This window comes from Kogia breviceps, chromosome 20 (genome assembly GCF_026419965.1).
Source record: "Kogia breviceps isolate mKogBre1 chromosome 20, mKogBre1 haplotype 1, whole genome shotgun sequence".
NCBI classification, from domain to species: domain Eukaryota; kingdom Metazoa; phylum Chordata; class Mammalia; order Artiodactyla; family Physeteridae; genus Kogia; species Kogia breviceps.
In genome coordinates, this window is record NC_081329.1 from 9,185,608 (window position 1) to 9,199,788 (window position 14,181).

At 41.8% G+C, this 14,181-nt stretch overlaps 1 long non-coding RNA gene across 1 annotated transcript in view; it reads right to left on the reverse strand.

Annotated features, from left to right (window-relative positions):
* Positions 1–14,181, reverse strand: part of LOC136793306 (uncharacterized) — a 106,829-nt gene that overhangs the window by 62,876 nt on the left and 29,772 nt on the right. Inside the window, exon 2 of the long non-coding RNA XR_010838436.1 lies at positions 3,882–4,050. This is a non-coding gene — a long non-coding RNA (uncharacterized lncRNA). The remainder of the gene's footprint in view (positions 1–3,881; positions 4,051–14,181) is intronic.

Genomic DNA, 14,181 nt, shown 5'->3' on the forward strand with positions numbered 1-14,181 from the left:
CAAACGACAGGTGCTGGGTTGTCCCGCACTTCACTGTTTATAACATCCCCACATATAAGCCACCCAAGTGTCCTGTACAAGGGAATGTGTGTATAAATCCACATACGAATCATGGAAGCAATTCACCAACATAGGGCTCGGCGAAATGAAGTGAGGTGCGCACGCATTATGTAATTACAATCACATAATGTGCCAGAAGAGGCAGCATGGATTTATGGGGTCAAGGTTAGGCCAGTGTTGTGGAGGAAGCAGACGGAGCCAGGTCAGGATCAGGACAGAAGCGCCATTCCTGGTGGAAGCTGAGCTTTTTATCTGACTCACCACTTACCTTGTCTCAGGAAGAAGGCACTGCAGTGGTGCTTTGTCCATAACTCTAGATCGCTCCATTATTTGATTTTGCCAGCAATGTGAGAATCATTTAGCTTGCAACTCTACTTACTGTTAGCGTCATTTTGCCATTTTGTGTGAACTAATTTTATATATCTTTTTCCCCAGGTTACCAACCAAAAATTTCACATGTGACTTTGAGTGGTTAAGCTTTAAGTAAATTCATGCAAGACAGAGTGTAGACAATGGAATATATAACTTGTTTCTTTTGTAGACTATATTCATAGATGTGCAAAATAATGATATATAATGATTCTCCCCAATTTTTGACAATTTTAATGAGTGGCAGCTCAATTTCTTCAGAAATCATTTGCATATCAACTTAAATGCTGAGTTCATTTTTTAAAAAGTTTTTAAAATAAGCTTTTACTTGGTATATGGTAAGTAAAAAATACACGTGAGTTAAATTAGTGCATACATAAACAAATATATATTTGTTGAGCACTAACTAAATTATATCATTTCCCAACTATTGAATCAATTATTAAATTAATTACACCTAATTTCATTCCAAAAATTATTCAAGATGGCTTTCAAAAAAATACGTGCAGCACAAATAAAACTAAGGAGAGGTAATCTGAGCAAAGCAGAAAATAAATGAAGAAAACATCGGAAAAGCCAAAGCAAGTTAGCATCACAATTCATTCTATCAGCTTTCACACTTACTAATAATGGACTATGGATTTGGCTTAGCACTTCCTAAGCTTCCTAATTACCGGGACACACACACACACACACACACACACACACACACACACACACACACACAGAGAAAGCATGCCTACCTAAGTAATTCACGATGTCTTCACAACAAATCACATTTGTGACTGTGTAAGATTCAATTTATCTCTTTAACTGTAACTAAAAGCCAACAAACCAATCATTTCCATTTTGCTATCTCATTAAAAAAATGGCTTTTTAAATATCTCTATATTATCCTCAATCACAACCCCATATGAGGTACAATAAAATGTTCCATTGTATTTTTTTAAAGATTTCTTTTGATGTGGACCGTTTTTAAAGTATTTATTGAATTTGTTACAATATTGCTTATGTTTTGGTTTTTTGGCCGTGAGGCATGTGAGATCTTAGCTCCCTGACCTGGGATCGAACGTGCACCCCAGCATTGGAAAGCAGAGTCTTAACCACTGGACCACCAAGGATGTCCCTCATTGTGGTATTTTTAACTGCTCATCACTTTAAATTTTTGAAATGTCAAAGCACAGCTAATTTTAGATGAGACTCAACTATCATGGTCCAAATAGGCGGCTTTGGGGTTACCTGGCATAATTAAAGATAAAGTCTAGAAGATACAAGGGAAGTAAGTGGGGGAGGTCAAGAGCAGTTAAGATTTGGAATCAGAAAGTCTGTATCCACGCACTAGTGCCAGGCAAAGTTTGTTTATCTAACAACCAGTTTACTCCTCCGTAAAATGGGAATCAAAATAATACTTTCCTCATGGTTTTGGTACTAGTTTTGAATCAGATAACAAAATATAGAGGACTTAGCTCAGCAAACTTCAAGTGTTAACTTTTACTATTACGTGGCACATGGCGAGAACTCACTAAATGGAAGCTATGTTTTTATGTGCTCTGCTTCCCAAAGGACGTTTTAAACCCATTCACGAATAAAGGCAGAAGATTTTGTAGCAAATAGCGTTTTTCATTTTTATAATCTATAGACTGACATGGAATTTGATATTCTGTTACTCTGTAAAAGAGCTGCACAGGCACATGATATTAATTTGTAAATTATTCACTTAAAATTTTCATTAAAGCAAATAAAAGCAGTTGAGGTTTAGATTGAGGAGTTCTGCTGGGGCAAACGAGTTTTGGGAATTTGCACTGTGACTTCCAAGTCTCATTAAATTACTTCTTAATAAATACCCAATACATTTGATTGCTTGAGCACCCTCTGGAGGAAGGCATCCCTTATTCTTCCCACATCTGGGATTCACAGAGAAACAATAAATGCTTGAAAAGGATGGATTCTAAGCACTCACTGAAGGGCATGGTACCCGAGGACCGATTTTCAGAGGCGAGTGTGCACGGCGGCGAGACTCCGTACCATCATCACTAATGCTTGACAATTGTCATTGATTTTTTTTTTTCAGCTACTGAGTACAAATCAAGTACCAGACAGGTATTGAAGATACTTCTAAAAGGATGGTTGTAAGGGAGAAGTAAAACGATACCTGAGCCATAGGCTGGGAAGAATCCCTTGCTGAGATATTCCGGGGGGAATGGAGTCAAGCCCTCACTACAGTTTGGCCCTGTTTGTCCTTCCTGCTGACGTGCTCCCACCGCTGTGCCGGCCTCACCCTCAGTAGTGGGATGGCCCTCCATCACGGGACGCCGGCCGTGTGGCTGTGACAGTGGGAACCGCTTACTCCTTCTCAGTGTGTCTAAAGCTTTACTCCCGAAACCCACCTTCCCCAGGCAGCCCCGGGGGTCACGGCGACTCCATGGTCTCCAGGTTGAGTCAAGTTCAAGTGTCCATGCTCCACGCGAAAGCCGCCCACCCCCGGCCCCGCAGAGCCTGCAGGAAGACCAAACTCCTTTTCCTGACACAGGCAGGAGCCCTCAGGCATATGCCCTGACGGTGACTTGCATTTACAAATTCGCACCTTCAAACTCAATTGGCAACAGTCACATTTTATCAAATTCACTGTCATACTTCAAACACACTGCGCTTTTTACGCATTGACAATTAGGTGCAGTACGCTCACCCTTCTCCTGAAAATAACCTTTCTTCCCTGTGTAGCTAACGGAATTCATCATTTATGAAGTCTTAGTTTGTCACATCTCCCTGATTAAGGCAACATTAGCATTTTTCTTTGCCTGTTTCCATGCCACCTTATGATGATTCTCTTAGAACACTCATCTTGTGCGCAATAAATGCATGAAGTGATTTAGTGTTTTTCTAAAACAAATAGATAAGTGGATTAAATATTTGATCTCAAAAGCAAAGGTTGAGTTCCATGATTAATAAGGCAAAACAGTTGAGGAAAAATGCATTCTTGATACGTTTTCTCTATGTATATAATCCTGTGACAAAAGTTACTTTCTTCATCTATTGTAGAATTTCCTGTTTCTGTAAATCTCTTTTCTGTGTTTCTTAGGTTCTGGAACACTACAGAAGCACATTTCCCCCACAACGCAGAAAGTTATTAGACTGAGGAGAGCTACTGCAAATCATGTCATAATTGCTGTGAGTGTTGACTGTAATATCACTGCCTGAAAAACTTTAAAACTCATTCATGTTTCAAGCTCCCTAGAAATAAATACCAGGTTATGTGTGACAAGGTTAAATAACTATTTCACAAAATGTTTTTCTCTGAAAGAGTAGGCTAAGAAAAACATCTCCAAAATGCAGAGGGAACTGATTACAACTTCAGATACAACAAAGCATCTTCCTGACTTTTCCTTGAATTTCAGGTATTGGAGTGAGACTTTAGCATTCTGAGTTCTAAGTGCAAAGCACAATCCACTCACCGGCTTGACAGGATGAAACAGGGAATTCTTGTCACAGTCGGGTGCCTGCTGTTCTCTCAGTATCATTTCTATTCACAAATCAGTGTGTTTGGGGCTTAAGTCTCCCATCCAGTTACATGCCCGGCATGGATCTGGGAGTTCATTCCACCTCTGGGGCTCAGTTCACCATCTGAAGAAGACAAAGGAAGACACAATAAGAGAGTGTGATGAATCGTGATTCTCTTTCTTCAGATGGTCTTTTCATCCTTAAAAGCTGGACAAACTAATGATAGGAGCAATTTATTAAGTAAGCAAAAATAAGTTTTAAAATTTAGTTTCAAAATAGCGCACAACTCAGAACACGGGAGTGTTACAGTCATCTAGTAAATTAAATAGATGCATTCATAGAAGGTATGATTAGTGTAAAGGAAAGAAATTTGAATTTTCTTTAAGTAATAATTATAACATGCACAGGGAATGCTTGTATCTCTTACCAAAGGTGAGATTCATAGAAACCAAGAACTTAGTGAGATAATTATGCTCCTCATTTTACAGATGATGAAAATCAACAACAGAGAACCAGGAGCTCCAGGGTGATGTACTGGATTATGTACAGGTGACAATGAGAGTACTTCTGATTATATGATCCTGACTGGATTCAGGTGTATGAAATACATTCATTGGTTTAGGACCTATTGTCCACGTGTACAGACAGTGCTTAAAACACAGATGCCTGGGGACATTTATATTAACTGTTAGTCTGTAAAGCAGTGATTTAGTTTTACTTCAACTTTACTGAGGTGTAATAATATAAAATTGTGAGATACTTAGAGTGTGCATCGTGGTGATCTGACATCTACATACATTGTGGACGGAATCCCCCATCTAGTTGATTAACACGTGCATCACCTCACGTATTTCTTTTTTTTTCTTTTTGGGGAGACCATTTAAGCTGTACTCTCTTAGCAAATATCAATTATACGCTATAGTGTTAACAGCTAGTCACCGTGGTACACATTAGATCCTCAGACCTTGTTCATCTTACAGCTGAAAGTCTGTTCCCTGGACCAAGGTTTCCATCCACGCCTGCCTTCCTCCCACGCTGCCCCCACTGCAGCCCCAGGCAATGACTTTTGTACTCTGTTTCTATGAGTTTCAGATTTAAAGAAAAATTCCGTATGTAAGCGACGCCTGTGAAGTGGGGATTTTAAGCGACGCCTGTGAAGTGGGGATTTTGAACGGAGTTGAAGCACTCTCCTCCAGGTGCCTCGGAATCACCCGCGTGACTTTTACACGGACACCTGGGCCCTCGGTGGGTGGGCTCCGGCCACCTCCCACCTCCTTCCCGCTTCAGTGGACACAGTTTCCCACGCAGAGTCACGGACCAAGTGAGCCAAGGTCAGTTAGACAAGCGTTAACAGAGAGACTCTGTTGTATGAGCAAAGAAAGCAATGCTGAGAATCACACATACGTGGTCCAATTCTTCCCTCACAGTTACTAGAAATTCAGGAAAGACTTCTATTATTTCTACCCAAATTATTATAGGAGCACCTTCCCAAAGCCTAATTACTGGAAATCAGACCGACACACAGACTCCCTCCATTTTCCTATGAAAGCTTGTTTCACATTAACCCCCAAACCAGCACGTCAAGGCCTCAGAGAGCCATGGAGGCATAAAATGGGGTCTCCAGTTCCTGGTACCCCAGATTTCCCCTCCCTCGGGATGCTGGAGCATGAGGGGAGGAGAGCCTCCCCTGTTTATGCTGGGGTCCACAGCAAATCTCCCAGGATCAACAGCCAAGATCCCAGAGCCGCAGACCCCGGGTTTGCTGTGATGTCGTCCTCTGCCCTCCTCCCCTCCTCCTGGCTGAGGGGCGAAATCCCCCTCCCAGAGCCACACACCCTAACCCACTCCCCTCTCTGTTAGGCTCTCCTCCACAACAGCAACTGCTCTCTCCTCTTACTATTACACAAAAGCACCAGAGGTACCAGTGGACGTAAACATTCTTCAGGAGAGGGAATGGGAGTAATTGTAGGAAAGGAGTGCTGAGTCACTGCCCAGAGCTCCAGCTCAGCCAGCCAAATGCATCATGAGCAGAGATGAACGTCCTTTCTAGCCAACTGATGTCCATTCAGCCGCAGCTGCCAAACCTGCCCCCATGTTTATCTTGGATGTCTCACCAGACTTCTCAAAAAACACAGATTTATGAGGCAAACATCGAAATCTATAGTCTCTGATTTCAACTTCAGGAAATGTGAATTTTGTGACATATGTGCACTTTTCTTCAATTCATTGTTTTATTTTCTTGAGAATTTTCTGAGGAAATACTAAAAAAATCAGAATTTCTGAGGGGAATTTTGAAAGAGGTGATCAGAGGACGTATTATAAAACAAATATAAAATAAATTATTTTATGTAAATATAATTTTCTAAAGTCTCTGCTCTGCATGGCAGAAGAAAGAACACTTGATTGTAAAGAAAACAATGGATTAAGCAAATGCAAATGATTTACATTCTTCAAAAATCAATCATTGTTCGTTTATAATGAGGATGTTTATAGATTATCTCTTTATATCATATTTCTGATCGATTTCATGAACGTGTCATGACATATTTTCTGGCACAATATTCCCAAAACTCTTATTAGTTTTAGTATTGTTTTCTTTCACTGCTATAAGTACAGATTTGATTTGCAGATTCAACCTTAAAGGTGACTGACTTTGCAAAACAGAAAATGAAAACACTTCTCTGACCCACACACTAAGTCTGCAATTATAGCAGACTCTGGATAGGCCACAGTATTTGCAGTAATATATAAAGTTTTGGTTAAAGCCTTATGTTTAGTCTGCATGAGAGAAAAGCAATACCGCTGTTTCCACTTTGCTTCTCAAACTCGTTGCTGAGGCTGCTGAGGCTGCCGCGTGGGTCCCTGTGGGTGGTGTCTGTTGTTGCTCTGTATTACCATATTGGTGAGTGAACAGCAGTTTTAGTTTACATTTCCCCAAGATCAGCCTACCCCACGGTCCCACAGATACTCTCTTATGTCTCCTTCTAGATGCACTATGGTACATGTTAGTTGGATGACAGACCTAAGTGTAAGAGCTACAACTGCAAAATTCATAGATGAAGACATAGCAGTAAATCTTTGTGACCACTTTACATGCACAAGGATGACTAAAATAAAAAAGACAGAGAATAATAAATGTTGGAGAGAACGTGGAGAATGTATAAATACATATACTGCATCTGACTGGGAACCAGTACGATATTTTCTCCAAATGATAAACAGAGCTGCCATAGGCCCATCAATCCCACTCCTAGGTACACACCCAAGGGAATGAAAAGGTGTGTCCACACAAAAACTTGGAAACAGTTATTCCCAGCACCATTATCCCTAATAGCCAAAAGGTGAAAGCAACGTAAACGTTCACCCACCATCACATGATGAATGAATAAACAGAATGTGCCCATCCATACAATGAAATACGACTCGGCAGTAAAAAAGAATGAAGCAGCGCTCCATGCTACAACATGGATCAACTTTGCAGACATCATGCCACGTTAAAGAAGTTGGTCCCCAAATACCAGGTGTTCTATTACCGTGTTTATGTGCAATAGCCAGCGTAGACATTTCCACATGGACATCCTGTGTCTTAGTGTTTGCCTGAGGTTGGGGGGGGGGCAGAGGAAAGGAAATGGGAATTACTGCTAATGGGTATTACGTTTGCTCCTAAGGATATGAAAATATTCTAAAATTAGCTTGTTTTGAGGGTACCACTGATCTGTACTCTTTTAATGGGCAAATGTTTTGTGTACATGAAATCTGTCTTAATAAGGCTGTAAAAAACCAAAACAAAACAAACTTTGGATGAGATTACTACCATATTAGGCACTGTGAAAAATTTAAGACACGGCAATAAAATTATCTGAAAAAACACACAGAAAGAGAATAAAACAAAATAATTAGTTCATCAGAGAGCTGTGGAATAAATACCAATGACTGAACAGATATGTTACTGATGTCCCTGAAGGAGGAGAGGAGAGGAAAGAATGGGAAAGTATCTGAAGAAATAATGGCCGTTCTTTTTCAGATTTGATAAATTCTGTAAAATATACAAAGTCAAGAAGATCAACAACCTCCAAGCACAAGAATATAAATCACATACCTAAGGCCTATCATAAGCTAACTGGTTAAAACCAGTAATTTAGAGAAAATTTTAATTGTGGTGAGAACAAAAGACCAGAGGAGCAGAGATAAAGATGCAGCATGTTTCCTATCCGCTCTGATGCAGGTGAGGACAGAGGAGGGGTCTAGCCGTGTGGCCACCGCGTGGAGACCACCTGTTACACGGGCGGTCAGGCCGGTGGCTGCGAGGGTTACTGGCCATTGTAGGGCCGTCACATCCATTCCAAAGAACTGAGGGATCCTGAGCTGAACACTGGTCAGCCTTCAAGAAATTAGTGTTTGGGACAGAGGATTATAGGCTGTGTCTATACACATTACACACATACGGAAAAATATTTCTGAATATAAACATTCTTATTTGCATCGAACATTTTAGGAAAATTGGGTAACATAAAAAATAAAGAGATACATTTATGTCACTCACAGCCCCATTGTACGGGATAGTCTACATTCATATTTTCATACTTATTTTTACTTTTTAATATGTGCATATTGATGTAGAGACACCTGTTTAAAACAATCCCAATTAAATAGCATTTCATGCATATTATATAATACAATTTAGCTCAGCTTGAAGATCTGCTGTCAAATAGTACATTCTGTAAAACTGATCACTGAAAGAATGAAATAAATGGAGCAGAATACAAACAGGAAACAAAAGATGCAAACCAATGTGAACAGTATAATAAATTATGAACAACAGTTATGACAAGGGAGATATTGACATGCATTCTAATTTAATTCGTACAACCTAGAACTTCCAAAATACAGTCTGTGAAATAAACTTCAGTCCATAACATTCCAGCATTTACAGCTCAAACAAAAAGTTCTTACTACTGATCCTAATTTTTCACTACGTAACATATGTAAAAGTCACTACCAAGCTATAATTGCTGCTGTCGGATGCTCTCGCCCTTTTGGGGGAACCCAAATGACAATGTGTATCTGATGGTGCAGGTAAAAACTGCCGGAGCCCAGATCAGAGGGGGCTGATCGAATGTGAACGAATGACGGTAGAAAGGCAAAAGAAAAATGAAAGAAATCAAAGGAAAATGTCTTCGCCTTGCACATCTGCCTCTCTCAGCTGGAAAAAATTCCACGTTGCCCAAAAGATCTCTTCTTGCTAATTCACAATTAACTTGAGGGAAAGTTTTGTGTTGATTCTGATGTATAGGAAAGTTTAAAGCAAAGATTCTCAAACTTGGAATAAAAAAAATCTCAGGCCTATGCCCAGCATGCCTGAAGAAATCCTTTAGTAAAATGTGCATTTCCAAATCAGTTTGAACATTACCATTTCGTATTTTATATTTGAGATTTTTATACTTTAAGTGCACTTCACATACCAGCAAAGTTTTTCTTTTGTTTATTTTCAGCTGATATCCCCTAGCACAACTTCTATGCAATTCTATAAATGGCATTCTAAATTATCCAGAGCAGCCCTGAAACGTGGAAGCCAGAGAAGCGTCTGGCACGACGATAAAAGGCTCCTCGGTATTCAGAAAGCTTCTGCCTGTCAGGGAATTCTGCTGATGCGTCTTGAGACTGAAGTATGAAACCTTGTCTTGCTTGCCTCTTTGATTCCACGGTCACATATCCTTTAGACAGAGGTATGAAGGCACTGGTCGTCCACAGTCTGGGTCTGTAAATGCAAACCTGTGTTTCAAACACCCTACAGTTAGCTTCATATTCATTTTATTTTGTATTCTAACTGGCTGATGTTGATTTTCCCTCTTTAGGATGAGATGATTGAGTTGAAGTTGGAGGAAATGTCTTAAGTGTTTTTACAGAATTCACACAGATTTGGAAAGCAGTGCCCAAAACTAAAGAAGTAACTTCTCCCAGAGTCAGGATGGCGGTTTGGTGGGAATCGCTCTGCAATGCAGAGCACGGAGATGTACATGGAGCTCGGATCCCTGGTACATTCAGGACTTTCTGGGCACGTTTTCGGGAATCCAGAGAGAGGAGGCTCTTGAGTGGCTGTCTCAGGACTGGAACAGGAGACGAGTGTCGGTGACGAGTGAACCGGTGAGGACAGCAAGGGCACCTTGGAGAAGAAGTGGGCCCCGAACCTCACCGACGCCACACCCCCGCGGTTTAGTCCTCAGATGTCTGAACTCAACGCGGGGCCAGGTGGTCTACCGAGACCTGACTTTCAGGACGCGGCCAGCAGCCCCTCTGATCTGGGCTCCGGCAGTTTTTACCTGCACCGTCAGATACACATTGTCATTTGGGTTCCCCCAAAAGGGCGAGAGGATCCAAGAGCAGCAATTATAGCTTGGTAGTGACTTCTGTGCACACACGATCAGTCCAGACTCACCACGTGGTCACACCCAACTCCAGGTCCTGCAGGGAGAGTCGTCCTCTGTGTACCCAGAACCAGAGGAGAAACGATGGAGGTGGACACAGCAACCCATCCCTCAGCACCCACTCCCACTCCTGCTCTGTTGGGATAGTACACCCCACCATTCAGAGCTTTAATTCCCTAGATGCCAAGGCCCAGTGGTGTGTATAATCTCACAGCTCAGTAAGATGGAGAAGACAAGGTAAATTGTTTTTTTGTTTGTTTGTTTGTTTTTTAACGGCAGTGTTTTATTTTATTTTTGGCTGCGTCAGGCAGCATGTGGGATCTTCGTTCCCTCACCGGGGTGGGCAGGCAAACGCTGCTTCCTGTATGGCCATTCTCCAGAGTGTAAAGCAGATGTTTCCACTTTTACAATGTGGCTTATAAGTCTTACCTCTGCAGTGATGGGTAGAAAAGCAAGGGTAAAATCTTCCGAACTTGCTAAAATGGGAATCTTCAATAACCACAATACATACACCAGGAAAGTTACCTTCCTCTGTTTATTTTAACACCAGGCAGGGCACACTTGGTCCCCACACTTTCGGCAGGACACAAGCTGAAATATGTAACAGACAAGACTGAGTATTCACCGTATGTGAGGATTTATTGCATTTATTTGCTTAGCTATCTAGTTTAGACAGCACAATATTTGAGTGTAGAATTGCTTATCGAATTCTAAAATTTTCACATTGGAGGGAACATTAGAAGTTATGTCATCCATTTCTCTCTCGGAACAGAGAAAGAATGTGAGTCCTCAGAAAGCTACCTGACTGGACCGTGGCTACACGGTCGGCTAGTGCAAAAGGCAGGGTTCAATGCAGGACCCCCGAGCGGCTGCAGCCCTGGCAGGTGGGGATGGGGACACGGCTGCGTCCTCGTTACAGGTCACAGCCGTGGTTCTTCCACCTGCTGCCCCAGAAAGGGCAAGTTCTCGGGCTCTGTCCTCCGACTTTATCCTCTTTAAAAAACAGGTTTGAACAAAATTATTTGATTCCTTTCTAGGTATAAAACTGAAGAGTTCTAAGACACGCCCTAAACTGCTCCATAGAGGCAAAGAATGATTGATGGTCTAGCAAGCTTTGGGTACAGACTGGTAGTCTGCCTATCCATCTGGAAGTGGGCAGTTTTTGTCATATTCTGAGAACAAATATGTTTGTCTGGGACATTTCATTGGCAATCTATGAATTAGTTACAAGATTTTACCAAATGCCTTCCATGTTATCTATCCAAATAAAATTGCACTAATTTTCCTTTTCACGTTCTTGGCAGAGTTTGACAGGTAAACCGCAGCTATTAAAGATGTTACTTTCATCTGCGGTGTTGAGGATGGCCAAGTCGCGAGTGTTATTTCATTGGAGCCCAACTGGTCATTTAGTAAAGGCGACCACGTGCAGCCCTGGCTGAAGCACTCCGGACTGTCAGAAGGGCAGCAGATAAACCCAGGACCATGAGATCTGGTATCCAGGAGAGCCTTGTGAAAGCACGGGAAGAAACTACAATTACAACGTTTACACATAACCCCAAATTATAACATACGGCTTCCACACTGGAACTATATAATTTGCCAAAAAATCCAGATCATAATGAAATAAAGGCATATGAAACTTTACCTCACACGAAAATGATTTTCTGAATATGGAAGACTCGTAATTGGGGCAGATTCTTTACTTTTCCAGTGAATATTGTGTCCATTCCCTTTCCCGTACTTTCTTTTTACTGGAACGGAAAACGGTTGGTTGTGTTTGGCTCCATTTCCTTCTCACCTCCTTGGAAGGCCAGCTAACAGGGGAGACTTTGATTCCTTACTGAGTCCCGAAATTCTCCTGGTATAGTATATCAACACAATACGCTATGCAGACTCCACCACTTGTTTGCAGCGAAGGACTGGGAGGGAAGCTGTTTCCATCCTGGCCTGAAAACACTTCCCTCCACCAGGTCCTTTCTGCACAGCCCACCATCCCAGGCCCACTCTAGCCTCAGAGTTTGGCTCCCTCTCTAGATCAAACATTTTTATTTGTTTATTATAACGTTACCTTTTTAGGACACTAGTTTTATCTTACTTTTCCCCTTTAACCATATCTAATAGGGTGAGTCTTGAAAAATAACGACAATTGTGAATGTCAGAGGGAATTTTCAGTTTTTGATTATTCATCTAATCCCAAAGAGTTGATAACTCTTAAAGCATCACTATTTGAATTTGAAATATATCCATTTTGGTGTGCTGCTAACTGCCTTACTAATTACTTTTTATCAAAGCTAATATTTACATTAGTTTGCATTCCCTAGGCACTCGCCAATTAATTCTGGGTTGAGTTATGTGAATTTGATCAGCAATTTAAAACTGTCAGATAGCGATGCAAACACCAGTGCTACTACATTAAGTTGATTTTAATATTTCATGCTTTAAATTTCTCTCTCTTGACTTCTACTTGGAGGAGGGTTTAGTAGAAACACCTTTTCCTATTTCTCCCTCTAAGTACAACCATGGATTTGAAATAAGAAGCAAATATCAGAAGACTCTGCATGGTAGAAAGAAGAAAAGTCACACTGGTCTGGGGCCTTAGGACCCAAGGAATGACATGATGGTAAGTTTCCTGGGCCTTCTTTCGCCTTATTTAATCCTGAATTGGAGTCGGAGAAATACCGATGGGAATGAAGAAAAGAAACCCCAACATAAAGCTGTTCTCTCTGGCCTTAGAAATGGGAAAGCCCAGCTGGACAAAAAGCTTTTAGATCGTAACTTCTATACTCCAGCCAAACACCACAGGAAAAATGGTGCCCTGCTACCACCCAGAGCAGAAAAAGCCAAGTCACCCTCTGAATTTCCACTCTCTTGAGGCACCCCAAACCCTTGTGGGTCCCCGTAGGGCACCCGGGTGCAGTTCTGAGGCACACCTGCCAGCCAGAGTGCCCCTGCTACCTGCAGGAAGGAGGACCCCACGCACACACCACGGGTGTAAAGGCAGGCTGGGGGGGAAGCCAGACTTCTATACCCACTGGTCGGTCATGAGGCGGCGCCCTCCTAGTCTCCAGCTAGATGGCGATGGAGAAAGCCGGCTGAAGCAGAAGGTTTCAATAGGATCCACACTCGCATAAAACAACGCAGAAACGTCCAGATTTCAAGTGAAAGTCACATGTCATACAAGAGAGAGAAAGTCTCAAGCTGAATGAACAGGACAATCAATCAAGAGTCAGCTGGGTCAAGAGTGAGGTGACCAGTGTTAGAATTACATGATACTTGAAGGCAGCCTCCCTCAAAGTGCTTCAGTGGGTGACACAAACAAACTGGAAACAAATGAAAAAACAAAACGTCTCAGATATGAAAAAGGAACCAAAGGAAAAGTTTAGAACTAAAAAAAATCAACAACCAAAAAATAAAAAAAGTTCAGTGGGCAGGCTCCTAAGAAGGAGCGAGGGACAGAGGAGGTGGCCAGTGAGCTTGGGTCTGGACCAACAGGAAGTCTCCAGTGTGAGCGCCAGGGACCGAACAAAGGACCTGTAGACTGCAACAAAAGGCCTAATGCTCATGTCATCTGGTTATATTTTACTGCAAATGTACTGTACATCACTGTGCTGTGCTTCTGTGTCATGCATGAATTTGCTGTGAGAACTCTAACTGCGGTCATGATATAATGTGATACAATGTGAGCTACCGTTAATCGAGCACTTGCTATATGCCAGGCCCCTCAAAAGCCATCTGCCATATCTCTTCGCGTACTTGAAAAGCATAGTTGGGGCCAAGTTTCAGGTGTCCTGCCCCCGGGATCAGGGGTCTTTCTGCTCCACGGTCCCCA